Source organism: Rissa tridactyla, chromosome 4 (assembly GCF_028500815.1).
Source record: "Rissa tridactyla isolate bRisTri1 chromosome 4, bRisTri1.patW.cur.20221130, whole genome shotgun sequence".
Lineage (NCBI taxonomy): Eukaryota > Metazoa > Chordata > Aves > Charadriiformes > Laridae > Rissa > Rissa tridactyla.
In genome coordinates, this window is record NC_071469.1 from 52,791,983 (window position 1) to 52,809,252 (window position 17,270).

At 48.7% G+C, this 17,270-nt stretch overlaps 1 protein-coding gene across 10 annotated transcripts in view; it reads left to right on the plus strand.

Annotated features, from left to right (window-relative positions):
• Positions 1-2,068: 2,068 nt before the first annotated feature.
• Positions 2,069-17,270, plus strand: part of KTN1 (kinectin 1) — a 77,093-nt gene continuing 61,891 nt past the window's right edge. For all 10 annotated transcript variants that reach the window (XM_054199647.1, XM_054199650.1, XM_054199651.1 and 7 more), the window contains exon 1: positions 2,069-2,222. The gene's annotated coding sequence lies outside the window, so the exon portion shown is untranslated. The remainder of the gene's footprint in view (positions 2,223-17,270) is intronic.

Below are 17,270 nucleotides of genomic sequence, written 5' to 3' on the forward strand. Positions count from 1 at the left end.
ATGCTGCCTTTGGCCGGCTCACGTGCTGCTCTCGGCAGCGCTCCTGAAAGAGCGGAGTCACTGGCCGGGAGATGCTGAGCAAGGGAAGCTCCGGAATGAAGCAGCAAAACACCACCTCGCCAGCTGATGGCCGGTCCCCGCGTCCAAAGTGGCCACCTCCTACACATCTCCGTGGCCTTGCCTGCGGGCTTGCTCAGCCTGGCGTGCAAGGCACAGCTCCCACCAGCACCCACCTTGCTCCGCTGCCTTTGTTTGCTCCAGAGAGTTTGGAAAGGTGGTGGTGGCCTGGAGCAGGGTGACACACGTGGCTGGCGAAGAGGGTGATGATGAGCCCTTAGCGCAGCTCGATGCAAATCCATCTTTGATACCAAACGCTGCGGAGCGGTTGATCTCTCAAAGGTGCTTTGGGACAAATAAATGGTTGGCTCTGAGCTCTGGTGCTTGGAGACACTCGGAGGCTGTAGAAATGCCGGGAGGGTGCGTGAAAAGCCCTGGGGTGATGCCAACCTCCCCACTTTGCTGGGATAACTCCCTTTTTCCAGCTGTTTCCCCGTTGCAGAGTCCTGGGGATGCTGGTCCTGATGGGCGCTGGCACTGACGCGCAGCTGCCGCTGGCTCAGCTGTCCTTGTCACTGCTCCTGCTGCCAAAAAAAAGGTTGCATTTTCTTGCGCACAGGAGTTTGCTTTTTCCCATCAATGTTTGGGACTCTGGGAAGCTGAGAGTTAATGTCAGTCCCCCAGTGATGGAGCCGGACGGGTGCCCTTGGTGGCTTCTTGTGCTGTTTGGCTGTCCCCGAGGAACTGTGTGACAGAGCATCACTTTCCACCCCCGTGGGCACCCGCAGATCCATGGCTGCCCGCTGATCTCATGCGCAAACTGTTTGAGGTGAAAGAAATTTGCCCCGCCAGCACTTCGGGAAGGGTCCATGTCAGAGGGAAGAAAGAGTCAGAGCTTTAAGAAGTTAGAGCTGAAAAATCCAGTTAAGCTCCCCCCGTTGCAGACTGGGGACGTTCCATGCTGCAGATCCGGGCAGTTTTAAGGCAATTAAGGGAAATTTAGTGGCAACAACCCCTGTTTCTTGTCGTGCAGGGTATCCTTCATGTCCTGGGGGAGGCAGTGGGATCCCCACAGCTGCCCGCCAGCTTCTGGAAGGGAGATGGAGAAGGATGAGGTGGGAGTTGGATGGCACTGGGGGGTTAATTAGGGAGTGGGGGGGGGTCCCCATGTGTGGGTGGGGGGATCCCTATGCATGGAAGTCTGGGTAGCGGGATCGATTCCTGGGGGAGGTGGTACCCATGCAGGGATGGGGAGATCCCTGGGGATTCCTGCATGGGGAGGTCCTTGGTAGGGGGTTGGGGGGGAATTCCCATGCATGCATGGGATCTGGGTGGGTGATCCATGGGTGGGGAGATCCCTGGGGATACCTGGGTGGGTTCGTGAGACTCCCAAATAGGTGAGGGGGCCCTGCGCGGGGGGTGGGTGTCTGGGATCCCTGCGGGGGGTGTGGGGGTCTGGGGGGTGGGATCCCTGCTTGTGGGGGGGTCTGAGTGGGTGATCCCTGTCCATGGGTGGGGAGATCCCAGGGGATACCCGTGTGGGTGGGTGAGCCTCATGAATAGGTGAGGGGTCCCTGTGTATGTGTGTGTGTGGGTGTTGGGGATCTCTGCGTGGGGGCGGTCAGCGGGGTGGGATCCCCAAAGGGAGGGATATCGGGGAGGTGGGATCCTGGCGTGGAGGGGATCTGGGGGGTGAGATACCCCAGTGGGGGGAGTCTGGGAGGTCGAATCCCTGCGTGAGAAGGGGTCTGGGAGGTGCGATTCCCGCGTGGGGGGTGTGTGTGTCTGTGGGGCGATCCCCCGTGCACAAGGGAAGGCTCCGGACGGATGTCCTCACACGCGTGGGACACCCGGGTGGGAGGAGGCGCGGGTGGGCCATACCCCGCCTCCAGGGCTGGGCTCCCCCGGCCCGGGTGGGCTCGGGACCGCCGCGGAAGGGGGGGATCCTCACGGGGAAGGGCGTCGGCATCGGCGGCGTCGCGCCTTTAACGGGGCGGGGGGGCCGGCAGACGCGGCGGACGTGCGGTGCCGCCTCCTCCCGCCCTCCCTTCTCTTCCTGCCCGCCAGCGCCGCGCAGGCACCGGCTCGCTGCCGCCGCTCCTCCGTCCCCTTCGTCCCGCTCCGCCCGGCCCGGCCCGGCCCGCCTCGGCCCGCCGCGCCTGACGGTGAGTGAGTCCCGCCCGGGGAAGCCCCCGGTCCGGCGGCGCGGAGAGAGGAGGCCGGGGCCTCCCCGCGGCCTGCCCGGCGAGGGCCGGCGGGACTAGGCCTCGGCGTGGTCGGGGCGCAGGTGGGCGGCGGGGCGGGCCCCGGGGCTGCGGCCCGGCTGGCGGGTTGTGGCTGGGCGGCCCCCGCCGGCTCTCCCGGGGCCAGCCTGAGGGGGGAAGGCCTAGGGAGTCTGAGGGGGAGGAAGCCGGTCCCACCCGCGGCCGTGGGGCGGGGGGCGGCCGCTGCTGTGGGGCCGTCGGTGCCTCCCCAGCGCATCTCCCGGTCACCTTCCCGAAGCCAGGTTAACCGTTAAAAACGGGGAAAAAACCCAAGACAGCCCGATGTATCGGTCGTTTTCTGCGGGGCTGTGTCGCAACCTGCCCCCTGCCAGAGGAACCCACCTGTGCGGGGCGCCTTAGTCAAAATTTACCCCCAAAATCTGATTTTTATAAGAATTCCCTGTGGGTGTCAGCGTGGACTGAATGCTGCAGTGCCCGGGCGGCCTTGCCAACTTCAGTGAAACGTTGCTTTTTGCCAGGTATAAAATAGCCGGGCCCGTTTTGTGTTCCTCCGGTGGTGGTATCTGCGCATAGGAGGGTATACTGCTTTTTTCCCCGTGTTCATAGGCTGCATTTGGCAGGGGGATTTTATTTTTGAAAGTCGCCTGTGCCCTCCGATACAGGGGAAAAAACAAGAAAGGGGGGGAAGAATAGTGGGGGAGGAAAAGTTAAGGTGGCAAAACTACATCTTTTGTACCCGACCAATTCCAATTGATGAAGCATTTTAATTAAGTAGGTGGTTATTAAGAGTAATGTAGCATAGCATCTTTTCTGCATTAGGCAGTGCTAAATGCTGATTTCTAGTAAATGTGTGTGCTTAAGGCTTATCAGTTCATAACCTTTTTTTCCCAAAGGCTCTTCTGTGTGTTTTGATAGCTGTTAGAAAAACTCGAAGGTGGTGATTTCTTGCTGTGTGGAAGTGAGTTGTGGAAGAAGAGCTGGGCTGATGCTCTGCTGTAGTCCTGTTTAAAATTCTTTCTCTCTTCTTTAGTGTTTCTATTGCCGCCTCTGTCCAACAACACACATGCCGTATTTAGCAGATGTAACTGACAAGTTCTATTTAACATCTCTTTACATATGACAAGGCAGAAATCCCTCGCAGGAAAGTTGGAATTGATGGCTGTGAAAGTTAAAAGGGGATTCAGTTCCCACGTTCCACTTTCTTTCACGTATTTTTCTTGACCGTTCTCTTGGTGGATCATTCATGTCCTCCTCTTTGGTTTGGGCTGGAAGCGTTTCTCTGCCTCGTGGACCTCTTCCCTATAACTGCACTGTAATTTCTGTCTGCGAACAGGCTATGCAACTCGCTTTACCACATATTTTTTCTCTTGCCTCATATGCTGATGCTGCTTTCTGCATACTGTGATTAAAATAACTTTTGTGTGTAACTGCAGCAGGGAAAGGTTGGGGTTTGGATGGAAACACTAATTCTCTGTTAGAGTTATTACCAAATGGCTTTTTTGTTAGATTTGTGTTTTTTTTTTCACCCCCTTTATCTAGGTAGTCTCAAGAAGGTGCTTTCTGCTCTCAGGAACAGCAGCAGTAGAATAGGAGGAACACAACTGGTTTTTAATTTGATCCTTTATCCCTCGCTGCCATAAAACCCCTATTACAGATAACTTAGTTGGCCGACTACTGTGTTTTTGAAACCCCTTGAAGAAAAGGGAGAGGCTTGCTCGAGGCTGTATAAAACTGTGGTGTTTGTTATTGAAGTAAGCCATGTACCAGCTTTCCTTTGCATCATCCGCTCTTACTGCTGGGGATTAGATGGTTATGGCTCAAAAGTGTCTAATCATTGCTTGGTCGTTGGCACTGTGAACCCAGGGTTAACAAAATCCTTCAGAAACTGAAATTCCCCTGTGAATTTCAGGGGGTGATGGGTATAGATTAAATATGTTTTTGGCCAAGACCCTTAAGCATAAGGACACGGGTGGAGAGGACATGTGTTTTATTTTAAGCATCGAACTTCGTTGCTCCTAATCCCTTCCCTCGCGGCTGCCAAGACACCCACCTCTCACCATTGACTTCTCGAGAGCTTCAGCTCCCAAGTTTAGTTCCCTGATCATACCCCAGTGACGTGTCTGAGTAAATAGCGTGAATACCGCCCGTGCCGTCGCGGAGGGGTGGGAAGAAGCAGAAGACAGGAGGGTAATTCTTCATTCCCATTCCCACTGTCTGCTCCAAAAGCTGTGGCAGCAAGCGGGCCCATAAGAACCCGAGAGCAGAAGAGGGCCCCCAATCAAGTTTAGTTTTCCCCGTTTATAGCACCCATCCGTGCCATGGGTGCCTTTCTTAACATAACTGCTTTTAAGGTAAAACTTGATTGGTTTATTCTTCATCCCCATCCCTGTGGGAAAGCTGTTGGAGACCCTCCTCTAAGTCTCTGAGCATTTGCTGAATTTCCATCCTCACGGTGTTTATGGCTGGTTCGTATAATTTGTTTTTCTTCTAGTGTTGCTGTTTGGTTTAAATAGTTCTTTTCCCTCCCTGATGTAATTAGAGGGAGCAATCAGATCCCCTCTTGACCACTTGTTTTGATAGGTTAAACAAGTCAGAGTGTTTAAGTCTCCTCCTGTTGGTCTCTTGTCAATATTCTCCGGGTTTCCTTGTCAGTAAAAACCTCTTGCCGTTACCCATCAAAACCTTTTTAATATAAAGGGAATTTTATGCATCTGTGTTTAGCTCTTAAACTTCCTGCTCTGTGTTGGCAAAACAGTAGGATTGGACTGTTAAAGAAAAAAAAAAAAAAGAATATTTTTGGGGGGGCCTACCCACTGCACTGAGCTCTCAAACTTTTTGACGTTCCTTGGGTGATCACTTTAGGCTAATGAGACAGGGAGTTGCTGGGCTAAATCTGTCCCAGACAAATCACTTCTTGTTAATGACTGTGCATAAACTACAGAGATGATAGATTGGAGAACTACCAGCTCATGACTCTTAGGAATCTGTTTCTCCTCTCATCATTATACAAGATGTCCAAGCAAAGAAAACACATAATGCCTTTTAAAAAATAGTATTTATTTATATTTTGAGAAACGTAAAAGCTTCTTCCTGTTCGCATGCCTGAACTACAGCTGGTTGCAGGAGAGGGGGTACTTCTGAGCTTTGAAATCTTCACATTTCCTGCCAGAATGGAGCCTTTAAAGTAATTTCTTGCAATATGGACTTGTTGGCGCTTTTTCCAGGCTGATGCCTGTGGTCCTGTGGTCTGTAGTTTGGGAATGCATCTGTGCCCACTGGTGTGGGCGCTGCCCGAGAGACTCGGGTTCCTGCCTTTTTCGCCCCTGCGGCGTGTAATGGTGGTTGTTAACTTCCAATGAGTTTGGAGCAGGAGCAGCAGCCCTTGCATCGATAAGCACCGTATGTTGATCTGGACTCTGCTGCTTCTTCCCATTGAAGAATTGGTGTGTAACTGGTTGGAGGGAGAAGCAGAGTGGATCCAGGTGCTGCACCGAGCAGTGAGACAGTACGCAGGCATCCGCAATTCCTGCCATTCCTCTGCGAGGGCTTTTTCCCCCCCTGCCTCCATGTGAGAACTAAAGTAGCATCTGGGCCAGGTTCCCTGCGTTTGAACTCGTCCCCTCTTGGTCACTGCCATGCCTGAGTGCAGGACCGCTGCAGTCTAATTAGATTATATTAGAATGAATAAGTGAATCTTAATAAATGAGCTTATGGGGGCACTGTCAGGTCAGCTTGGTCCCTAAATATAGGTCGTGGGCAGAGCGCAGGCTTGGTGCGTTATCTATCAATGCAGCAAAATTAAACGGAGATCTCCTGGGAATGCACAAATTCTGCTGCCTTGCCATCTTGTCGGCCTGGATGCTCCAGTGTCTTGGTATGAGAAATGCCAAAATCCACTCGAATGTGAGTATTCTTTAAGCTTGGTGGGGAGCTGGAAGGGGGAAGTCACGGCTGTGGAAATTGTAGTAATCTGAGGTGCTAAAGAATGCAAATCTCATGATCCTTTTTAATGCTTCCCATTTAGCTAAAGGTGATTTTTATTTATTTTTTTTTTTTAAACGAAGTCTCTTGGAGACTGTGGAAAACAGGGAAAAAGATAAATGGTTTGTGTTGCACATATGCACGTGAAAACTCTGGAAAGCTCTGACTCTTCCAAACACAACTAAAGAATGTTGTCTCCTTGCAACTCTATTATGCAAATAAGTAGTTTAGGACCTTCAAGCCTTGATTTTTGCTGTGCAATGGGTGGGGGATGGGAAGGTGAGGAGAGGGACAGGAACTGGAAGGTTTGTGTGTTAATCAGAATTAAAATAGTTACTCTCATGCAGCTCTCCTTGTTTTCTGCCACGTTCTTTGGTTTTTGTTAGCGCTTTGTGGCTACGCTGCTTATCAAGATTCACAGCTCTAAATTCCTGTTACTGAAGAGAAGAAGTAGATGAAGTTCCTTCCCCTTTTGTTCCCAAGAAGATGTATTTTAAAGGATAGCATTTTTTCTTTTTCAAATGAAACCTCATCTTTTGCTTGTAGATCACTGAGGCTGCATTATAACTTGGAGAAAGTGTTTGTAAATGTGAGCAAGCTACTAATTTTCTCACACTAATAATCCCTATTATAAATAGCATGGTCCTTCGCTGGCATTAACAGCTCCCTGCTGCTGTCGCTGCCGGATGCGCAGGATTTTTAGTGGTAGTAAGTTATAGAAAGCAGCATTTCTTGCAGGTTTTTGCTCTTTTCCGTTGGGCACCCTTCCTCCTGGCTGATCCCGCTACCCGGGCTGGATCTGCTTGCAGCCAGGCAGTCCTGCAAATCCCTGCTCTGCTCGAGAACAGCCAGTACATCACTATGCTCTGCTGCAGGAAACATCTTTAATCCCTTTTATGCTGTAAAGTTGAGGAAATAGAGCAAAACTCCTGTTTTCCTTCAAGTTGTAGTTGAATGACTAATTGAGCATCGGGGAGGGCTTTTTCCGTCTCAGAAGAGGTGTGTTGATGTTGTATTAATTGAATAGCTAACCTTCTCAGCCCGCCTGACTGGTGTCCAGCTCGTCGAGCATGTGTTGAATGACCCAGGGAACATAAAGCTGGAGTTCAGAATTACGTGGGTGTTGAAGGCTTTTAAAGCCTGATATATTTATGCCTGTGATTCATGGCGCTTCCAAAAACAATCCAGCTCTCATCCTGCGGAGGGGAAGTACCTCGGTCCGGTGTTATCATCTTTCGTTTAGCTGTGTCACCTGCCAGAGTAATATAAACTCAACCTGTGTTATTTCGGGCTCCTTATTCTTTTGCTTCCAAATCCCACCCTGCAAAGGTTTCTTGTAGAGGAAACGGTGGCTTAATTCTGCTTTACGCTCTTCTGTATAGGCTGAAAATGGTAAGCAGGGTATTTTATTTCAGGGATATGACAAGTTTCAGTACATCTCGTTCCTGTCTGTGATGTGAAAAGGTGTCTTTTGTCTGTCTGCAACCACGCAGGAAGGAAGTTGTTGAGTCCAGGAGATAAAAAGTGCTATCTCCTCCTCTGTGCGGGGGCAAGTTGCCTGCTCAAGCTGCCTGCTCCTCGGCTCCACAGTGCTCCGCTCCCGTCCTGCTTGTAGTAGGGTGGAGGGGAGAATTTTCATGGGAAAATGTGAGTGGACTCATAATCTATTTGCAAGTGTGTAGCTGTCAAGGAAGATGACTAAGCTATTGCACAAGGTGCAGCTCTTTGGGGAGCGCACCAGGATTGGACCGGATTGTGACTGACTGATAAGAGAGCTTATAATATCAGTCAGCTGATAAATTTATTATTACTTGTTTGATCTGACCACTGGCTACAACTACTTTTTCTTTTTTTTTTTTTTTTCCTCTTTTTCTTCTGCCTGTTTGCTGTTAGGTTTTAAGTTGAAAAGTCTGTACTCAGTGAGTACAAAGGAAAAAAGCCCAATTTATTGGAGGAAGTGGATGGTTCCCAAGCTTCTGGTGGGGAGTGCTGTCTGGCAGGAGTGCTTAAAGCCAGTGACTTGCATTTCACTTGCATGGATGTCTCTCTGCCCTGCACTGCTGCCAGGCTCTGGCACAGTGTTCTCCACCTGCCCTGGCGCACAGGCAGCATGGAGGCTGCTTACTCTCCCATTTATCAGAAGGGAAAACTGAGGCCAGGTACTTGTGGTTGAAGATGCCAAGAGCGCCTGCTGATGCTGTTCTCTTGGTCCCATTTGTGACCCGGCCACTGGGGCATGCTGCCCTGGCTCTCCTGGGCTGGCAGTTAGCTGTTGAGTGAGTGGGAAACCACTCTTCTGAGGCTGTTCCCATATGTCTTCCTTTCAGGGTCTCCACTGCAGTGTGGCTGGGAAGCCAAGTCTGGTCTCAGAAAGCGCTGTTTCTTCCTGCCTCCTGAACCAGTTTGAAAGGCTGCTGTGATAATTAGCACTGCTTTGTCCTCTAAGTCATTATGTTGCGTGGGGACATCCCAGCTTGGCTTTTCATGTAGGCATTACCTTTTTCTTAATGCTATATGCTGTGCATGGACCTAAAAACAGGTACATGAAACCACTTGCAGCATCTTGTCTGCCCTTGTCTGTTTCAGCTCCAGGTATACCCGAGAGCAGCAGCAGGGCAGATCATACCCAACTGGTCTTTCAGAGGGCATTTCCAAATCTGAGCAATGATTGGAGTGTAGCAGTGCTGTGCCAGGAAGGGCTCTTTCCCCTGGGGCTGGGTGGGGATTTTTCTGCCTCCTTTATCTTGCTGGTCGCTGGGGAGACTTGGCCTGGACCAGGCAGTGTCTGTGGCTCTCAGTGGGGTGCGGTGCTAGGAAACTGGCAGAAAATGGAGTTTATGAGTGAATGCTGTATCCCATGTCACACCTGCTAACCTTTGCTTGTGTAAATACCTGTTGGCAGTGTGTGCGGCTTCAGCTGTGGTGGGCTGATAAAGGACTGTGCTGCTTTTTCTCTTTACACTGCCTCGGTTTGTATTTACAGCAGTGGTGGTGGAGGTCCATCAAAGCCTCACTTCTCCAGGTTCAAACTCTGACCAAGGACGAATTGTTTGCCCCACTGTTTGCCGAGAAGGTGTCCTCACCAAGCCTGTCCTAGCGTGGACAACGAAAAGCATTGTCCAGAAGAGAGGCGGAGGTAGCATCTCAAAACTTTGGAAACCACCAAGCTGCAGGGAGGATTTATGGAGGTTGTCTTCGGATTTTACTGGGTGCCCTGGGCTTTCCCATGGCAGCTCAGTGGGGAGTACCACCAGCCCTCTCTCATTACCTTCACCTAAAGTCACTTCCATATCTACAGCCCGTGCTACCCTACCACTAGGATTGGGTTGCGTGCTAAATTTAGTAAACCTCTTTACAGCTTAGCCTGCGCATGTGTTTGTAAAAACAGATATTTTTTTTTAAGTAGCTTTTAATGGGTTAGAGCCTAGCTCAAGATGCATGACAAAGGTAGGCTTTCTCTCCAGAGGTGGTGGTACACCAGGCCAGTTGTGGAACAGGTAGGCTGTTTCTCCACCTCGATGTACCTCAACGCATGGATTCAGCGAGGTGCAGAGTGCCGTGGGTGGGAGGGAAGGTTGCTGAGGCACAATTACGACTTGCGTAACGTGGTCTGCAGTCTGAGGCATGTGAAAAGTGCTAGCGAAGGGGTTGGGTTTCAGAAGTTTTAAAGGCTTGTGAAAATTCTTCCTCAGATGTTTCCATTACAAGCCTGCCTTTTCACCTCTCCTGCCCCTCAGTCTCCCAGTTTCTACCTTTTTTCCACGCCGCTTGTGTGCCAAAAGAAGAATTTCTTGGCTTCAAATCCAGTGTGCCTATTTCTAAGTAGATTTCTTAATCCCTGTTCCCCATTAGAGGCTACTGGAGTAATCGTTTGAGGTGTAACCAAAGTTGGAGGCAAGTAAGTTGATGCGGAGAAGTGTTAGTTCACTCCTTGCATGCGGAAGGAGGAGCAGATTGTGGGACAGCAAAGCAAGGGGAGTGAGAACCCAGAGAAGCGTGAGAGAAATGACCTCAATTACTCTGCTTTTCTGTTGCTGAGTGTTTTTAGGCCTTTTTAACAACCTGGCCTGTTCTTGAGTTCAGATCAGAACTGTGCTGATCAGTAAAGCTGAGTGCATTGAAGGTGTGTGTGCGCGTGGGTTATGAGGCTGTTTTTAGGGGAGAACTCTGAGATGTTGGGGTGTTGACTTGAACTCAATGTTCTGAAAACAGTGAAATGCATATTTGAAGTCTCTTTAGGAAACTTTTAACAAGCTTGGTCTTTATGGTCACAAGGGAAGACAACCAGGAAACCCTTAGAGATGCACTTTGAACACATCTTTTGGGGAGTTTCTTCTGTGTTGTCATCCAGCTCCCAACATTGTGCTGTATCTGGACTTAAACAGTGAACTGGATTGCGTAACTGGGACCAGTATGGTGAAGGAGTTTTGCAGGGGCTGCTGCTGCTCAGAGAAACATCAGCGAGCCTCAACATCGCTCACCTGCGGAATCAACAGCCACACAAGGAAGGTGGGAAAAGAAGGTTCCTTCACTGCGTGGCCCAGCTGTAATTCAGGTGTGTTAAGCAAGTCTGTGGAGGAGCTGGAGCCTTTTCCCTGATGCTGGAGGGGAGCTTAGTCTCCTACTCAGGGTGTTTAAGACAAGATGCAAATATTGCCTTGGAGTCTGTTGAAATACTGCAACGGTTCCTGGGTGTGTGTGACCTTCTTAAGCTGCCTGCCAGATCCCAAAGGGTCTGGGCACTGAGGTGACATTGACTGTGTATCATTTCTTAATGCTTAATTTGCGGGTACCTTCAGCAGACTGTTAAATGAAGCACAGAGAGGTTAACAAGGTGAAAAGAAATGTTATGGAGAGGAATGTGTGGTGCTACTTTTTAGGCGCACGTATCCTTGGTGTGGGAGTTGAAAGGATGGTATCTTGGTGGAGTTACAGCCAGCAAGGTCCCTGTCGTAGTGCAGGAGGTGTTTTGGGTAGATGAGGAGCTCTTAGTTCTGCCCTTGATAAATGGGCTACAGGCAGTGTCTCAAAGGAGAGTGGAGAGGGACCTTAACACTTCATCTGTCCCAGTAGGGAAATGACGACAGCTGTATCTTAAGCTTCATGTTGTGCTTTTAAATCGAGTTAGAAGTTCCAGCTCATAATGCAATTTATACTTTGAAATACACTGGGGTAACTTGTACGGTGCCAATGCTCTAGGGATCACTTCTAAAACCTCTCCAGTTCCTTAACCATTTTGAAACTTGACTTCTAGGAGTATCAACAGCACCGTGTTCTGCAGCATAAGGGATCTAGTTTGGATATAGAAGTGCTATCTTTGTGCCTGTGTGATAACATACTTCAGGGTAAATGTTGAAGGACAGCTTTGCTATGGAGCAGTCAGACTATCTCATATCTGCTGGGGAGGTCTTGGCGATGGGAGTCTGCTCAGCCTGCGTGCTGGAGCAGAAAGTCAAAATATCAGTGTTGTAGGAAGCCCGCTATCTGCAGAAGCTTCTGTGGCTCAAATCCAGCCCTGAACGTACCTCTACGCATTCTCTGTGTTCAAAGGGTTTTATAAATACAGCATGAACAATGTTTTAATCTGGCAAATGATTTTAAACTTGATGCACAGCTGTAATAACATCCAACCCGCTTTTGCAGGTGTTGTTCCTAAGGTGACTATGGATTAAAACGCCCTGATTGCTACTAGCAAAAGAGTGGTAGGTGCCTCTTGTATCAGTTGAAGCATGTTCCCTGTAGTCCTAGGGCTCTGGTTCGCCTCTGTAGTGAAGTGGCAGGAGCGGTGAGAAGGAGTCTTCTGCTGCTTTATGGCCAGGTGAAATAAAACACGGCACCCACGCTCTATCCGGAAGCTGCGGCTTCACCATTGCAGCACTGAGCACCTCCTTGGATTGATGACTGAGAGCGTTTTTCCGACTTGCGGTCAAAATGCATTCATGGCCCGTTACTACCCATTTGTTCCCATGCCAGCATTGTCCTCTGGCTTGAACCCTGCCCTGCAAGGTGGGAGCTGGAGGAAGCAGCTCTGCTGGGCACGGCCCCCTTCGCTTGGGTGTAGTTCCGAGCAGTGTAGCTCTATGTGCATGGGGGGAAGCAAGGGGAGCAAGAAATGTCTGCTCAAGCCTGGCTGTTTGGATTTTCCGATGTTTTCGTGTCTTTCTGAATCACAACTGTGGTATACGGTATTAAAAGCAAAAACAGGCATGCTGATGCAGTGCCTGCACAGCTGGGCAGGCTGAAGAGGAGGCAATTCCAGCCTGGGGAGGCTTGTAGTATTCCCCCAGTCCTAGTTTGGAAGTTCTGCTGCTCATGTTGATGATAACTCTATTTATGATGCCTCTTGTCAACTTCTAGGAACTTTGACTTCTATATGTTGAGTCTGCGTTCCTCCTATCATGTAGCCTAAAATGAAGTCGCCCTTTTAAAATCTCAGGGTTGAGAACTAGCTGCATACCCCTGAGTTTTAAACTCTTGGCATATTTGAAAATTTATTACCACTCTGAACTTTGGTTGTTTAACTGATGGATACTTTTTTTTTCCCCTCTGTATTGTATGTGGTGAGAAGAGAGAAAAGTCTTGCCTGTTGATTTCATCTCCCTTTCCAGCTGAAGAATTATCAAGATTTAGCCTAATAATGGAGTACAGCAATCTAGTTTCAAATGCTGCTTTCTGATGCTCTCATTTAGCTAGGTCTGTGCCACATTTCCAGTAATTTACCACACTTTCTTTCCCTTTAGAGAAAACTGAAATCACTCAACCGCTTAGACATAATGTGTGCAGTAAATAGTATCTTAAAACTTCAGGTAGTTAGAAGAAACCACATGAAAGCATCTAGATCTGATACGATTCACAATCACTTACGAGTTTTGATTTCCCTCTATGAGTTAACAACTCTCCTTTAACTTACAGCCTTTCCAACGCAGGTCAATCTCGTTTTCCTCTAGGCATTCATATAGAGGAGAGCATCTGTCTGCTGTCGGCTTCTCCTGTTGTCCATTGCTGTTTAACAATAGGATCGTTGAGTCACCGAGAGGTTAATGAAGCGCCTTTTTTTTTTTTTTGTCAGTGGTCCAATCTCTTTGTATAGTTGTGTGGAACAGCACACTGAACAGAAATAATGGGAAAATCTTGTTGGTGGAATGACCGGGATTGTTATTTTGCAATACCAGGGTAAAGACCTGCTTAAGCTTCAGGCTTCTAACTGTGTACGGGGTGGCTGATTACAAATCCCTCTGCAAGAACATTAAATGTGAGTTTCTCTGCATCTTTTGCGCTTAATGGTGTTGGAGCTCGGGGGATCTGAACAATTACAGTTGGTTCAGCGGTAGCTTCCCATATAGTGTTTAAAACAGTTTTGTTATGATGAGTCTTTAGGGGTTTGGCATTAGAAGAAGGGTGAATTGTAGCCCTTAATTATGAAGTGCAGGAACAATTGCAGCCGGACAGGCAGGCAGTGGTCCAGCTCCTCTCTTACTGGGCGAGCGATGCTTTTGTGCTGTGCCATCCCACTGCACAAATGACTGGAGCAGGCTGTCACTAGATTGATTTGGTTTGATCCCTTTTAGGAAAGGCTCTAATTTTGGATTTCTGACAGTAGTCCTTCAGGCTTCTGCCCTGTTGCTCTGAGCAAATGTGTTACTGTGGCTTCCCGTGTGGGATTAAAAACCAGCTATTAAATCCAGTTGTACTGGGACACCACTGGGAAAGTAATTGCGAGGAAAGACTTGAAGGCGCAGTGTTTTGCTGGCAGCCTGGTTCCTTTGCGTGTACAGGTGATGGAGAGCTTTGAGGAGTCTGCGGGAATTAAGCTTGGGAAGGTGCGGGATGGGGTTGTGCTCTGTGGCACGTGGGTGAGCTGTGACTTGCCAGATGGCACCCGGGGCAGGGAGAGACTTCTTTCCCCCCTATCTCTTATCCTGTGGGTGAGGGCATCACGTGCTCAGTAGAGCTGGGTGATGGTGGGACTTGCAGGAGTTCTTGCCAGCGGCACGGCTCCAAGAAATTCACCTTTTCCCTCCGACACACCTCTCCAGGCTGGGTTTCACCTATGGTTTGAGTCAAAGTACGCCCGATATCGCTGAGACATCACTCAGCCCCAGCCCTGCCTCCTTTCCAAGTGTGTTGTTTGGCGAAGACATCGTCAGGCGACTCACCAACCAGACTTGCACTGCGGTGTGCTTCCAGCAGAGCTTGTGCTGGGAAATGGAAAACACAGGACTCCTCCCCGGGACACAGCTCCACTTTTTTTTTTTTTTCCCCCCTCCCGGGAGCTGCTGAGCCTCCGTGGCAGCTGGTGTACGTATGGTAGTGCCTTCTCCTGTGGGGAATGTTAAAAATACACGCTACATTTTCCCTTTCCACATACCAAAATATATTAATGTGCTGCTGCTCTGATTAGTCATTTCCTCTTCCTTTGTTCCTTTCGCAACAGGGTGAAGGACTGTGGGCACATGCTTCAGTAAAATCTTGTATGGTTAAGAAGTCTGGTGCTAGATAGATCCTCCTGGTTTAATACCTGTCTTTGTTGGCAGAAGATGACTTCTGTTCTCAATCCATTAAATACACGCTTAAAAATAAGTCTGGATTAAGTCACTTTTATGGTATTCATACTAAGAATATCTTTGCCGGATTTATTTTTGTAGGGGAAAGAAATTCTAATATGAACGAAGTTAATACTCCTACCATGAATTTAATATATTCTTGCAGGAAAACTTCAGTGATACATTGCTGTAGGAAAATTTCCAAATTCTCTTGTTTATTTCAAGGCATCTTATCTTCCCCCTGTGCCATTACCTCTGTGCACCCCGAGTTCCTGCAAGACCTTGTTCAGCGTGGGTGGAAAACTTGGTGAAAGCCCCAGTGTGACACTGTTGGGCTGTATGTGGCTCAATTATGGGATAGCTTTGGCAGCCTCCACGCCGTCAGGGTGTGGAGGTACGAAGGTTAGTAAATTCAGCTATACGGACCTGCTTAAACATTGCTCCAAATGACTTGCCAGCCCTTCAAGGTTGGATTTTTTTTTTTTTTCTTCTCCATTGCTGCTGCTGCTTTGGTGAGAAATTTGGAGAAAAGCTTTAGTATTGGGTGGTCTGGAGACCTGCAGGACAAGTGGCAGGTTTAAAACTTTCTTGTGTGTCTGAAGAAATTCAAGTGAGTAGGCCAAAATGTGGTCTGACCAATATGGTTAAGGGAAAAATTGAATAGGAATTTGGAGAATCGAGCAATAAATTAAGACAGACCTTTTTGTAGGTATGTGCAAACTTCAGAAATATGTCCCCTAAACAAAATGCCATCCTCGTTAGCAATCTGTCATGGTTTTCCCATCGTTCTGGCACTGAGGACATCTGCTTTGCCCTGGATTCGAAGCGGAGGACAGCTTGTGCCTGCCCGGGGAGGTGAGACCCAGGCAACAGCACTGCTCCTGCCTGGCAGCCTGGGAAGAAACGGCGTTGGTGGGGTCGTGCGAGGCTCGCGGGGAGGTAAAATTACCTCTTCTGGGATACACAGGCAGATAATACACTTGGGTCTTTTCCTTGGCTATTTGCAGCTCTTTTATATAAAAACCTGGACTGTTTTTTTTAAAAATGAGCATTAGCCTCCCAGTACTCAGATGCCATTCATACTTTCACAGCAATCTGCTAAGGCAAAAAAAAAAAAAAAAAGCTGGACTGAAGGCATTTTCTTCCTTTGTTTCTGTCTCCTCTTATTCTACATTTATTTTTTTTAAATATAAACAAGAATACATAATACAGGAATGTATATTTAGGTAGTTATATTTACTATATACACTAGGAAAGGAAAAAGGTTTCTTTCCAGCTGTTTTTTATTTGCAGACTGCTGTGAAAGTATGAGAGGAATTTGAGTATTGAGAAGCTACTGCTTGTACCTGCTTTCCTCTGTCCTTCCATGCTTGCAGCGACTGAATTGGGTGTAAATAGATGAAAAGGCTGTAGCAGCCTCAAATTTCTCAAGAGATGATCTTCAAATCTTTTTACTTGGAATTTGAGGCTCTGCCTCATTTGTGGCCAGAGGGGGATCAATTGTGTAATTGCTGTGGGTGCTGTAGAGCTTGTTTTAATCAAGTTAGAGTATGGCAAAGGTAGGTGCAGAAGTCTCAGAATAAATATACTTATGCTGGTGCAACTTATTCCTGTGTCAGAAAAGGATTAAGCCGTGTTGGAGGAAGAAATCCTGGTACCCCCACAGCTGAGACTCTTCACCTGCCTTGTTTTGGCAGAGCCAACTTTGGGAATGACACTGCCTGCAGTTATGTCAGCAGATGGTGCAGGGGATGAGATGGGTGACCCAGCTTTGTCACCCAGCTGAAGGACAGTTGTGCTGGTAATGCAAAAACCCTGTGCCCTCGGAAAGGGTGTTGTGACGGCTGAAAGAGCCCTGGCAAAACCCTGAGAGAGCCTATCCGGGCTGTGCCGTGCTCTGCACCAGAGCTGCCGTGTCCTGTCTGCCCCCGGCTTTGGGAGATGATAGCTGTGCTCTGATGGATCCAAGGTGAAGATTATACTGTGAATGTATATTTATACAGTAGACTACAACAGATGTGAAAAGGCCTTTGTGGAAGCGCATAGTGGCTTTAAAGTTGTGTAAGTGGCTTGTGTGTGGTAAACCCGAGCTGCTGTGGACTGGCACGTCAGCTTGGCATCTGCAAACCTCTGTGAACTTTCCGGGCAGCTCATCAGGATAACAAAATAGGCATGGCTGATCCCTTCCTCCTGTCCAGGCGCTGGGCACAAACACATTTCAGGTGCGGCTGTGCGTGTTTAATGCGTCTGCCTGGCTGACCCAAGAGTCCTGGCTTAAATTCTCACCCTGTTCCTGCTGCTGGATGGGTTTGTGTTGCAGGAGACCCCTTGATGCTCAAAAACTACAGGACTTGCAGAACTGCTTCTCAGACTAGTGATCTAAACTCAGCCTTGGCTATTAATCTGCTAGCTTTGTCTCTTATTTTTAGTATGTAATCCTGCATTAATATGGCCTGGGCAAAAC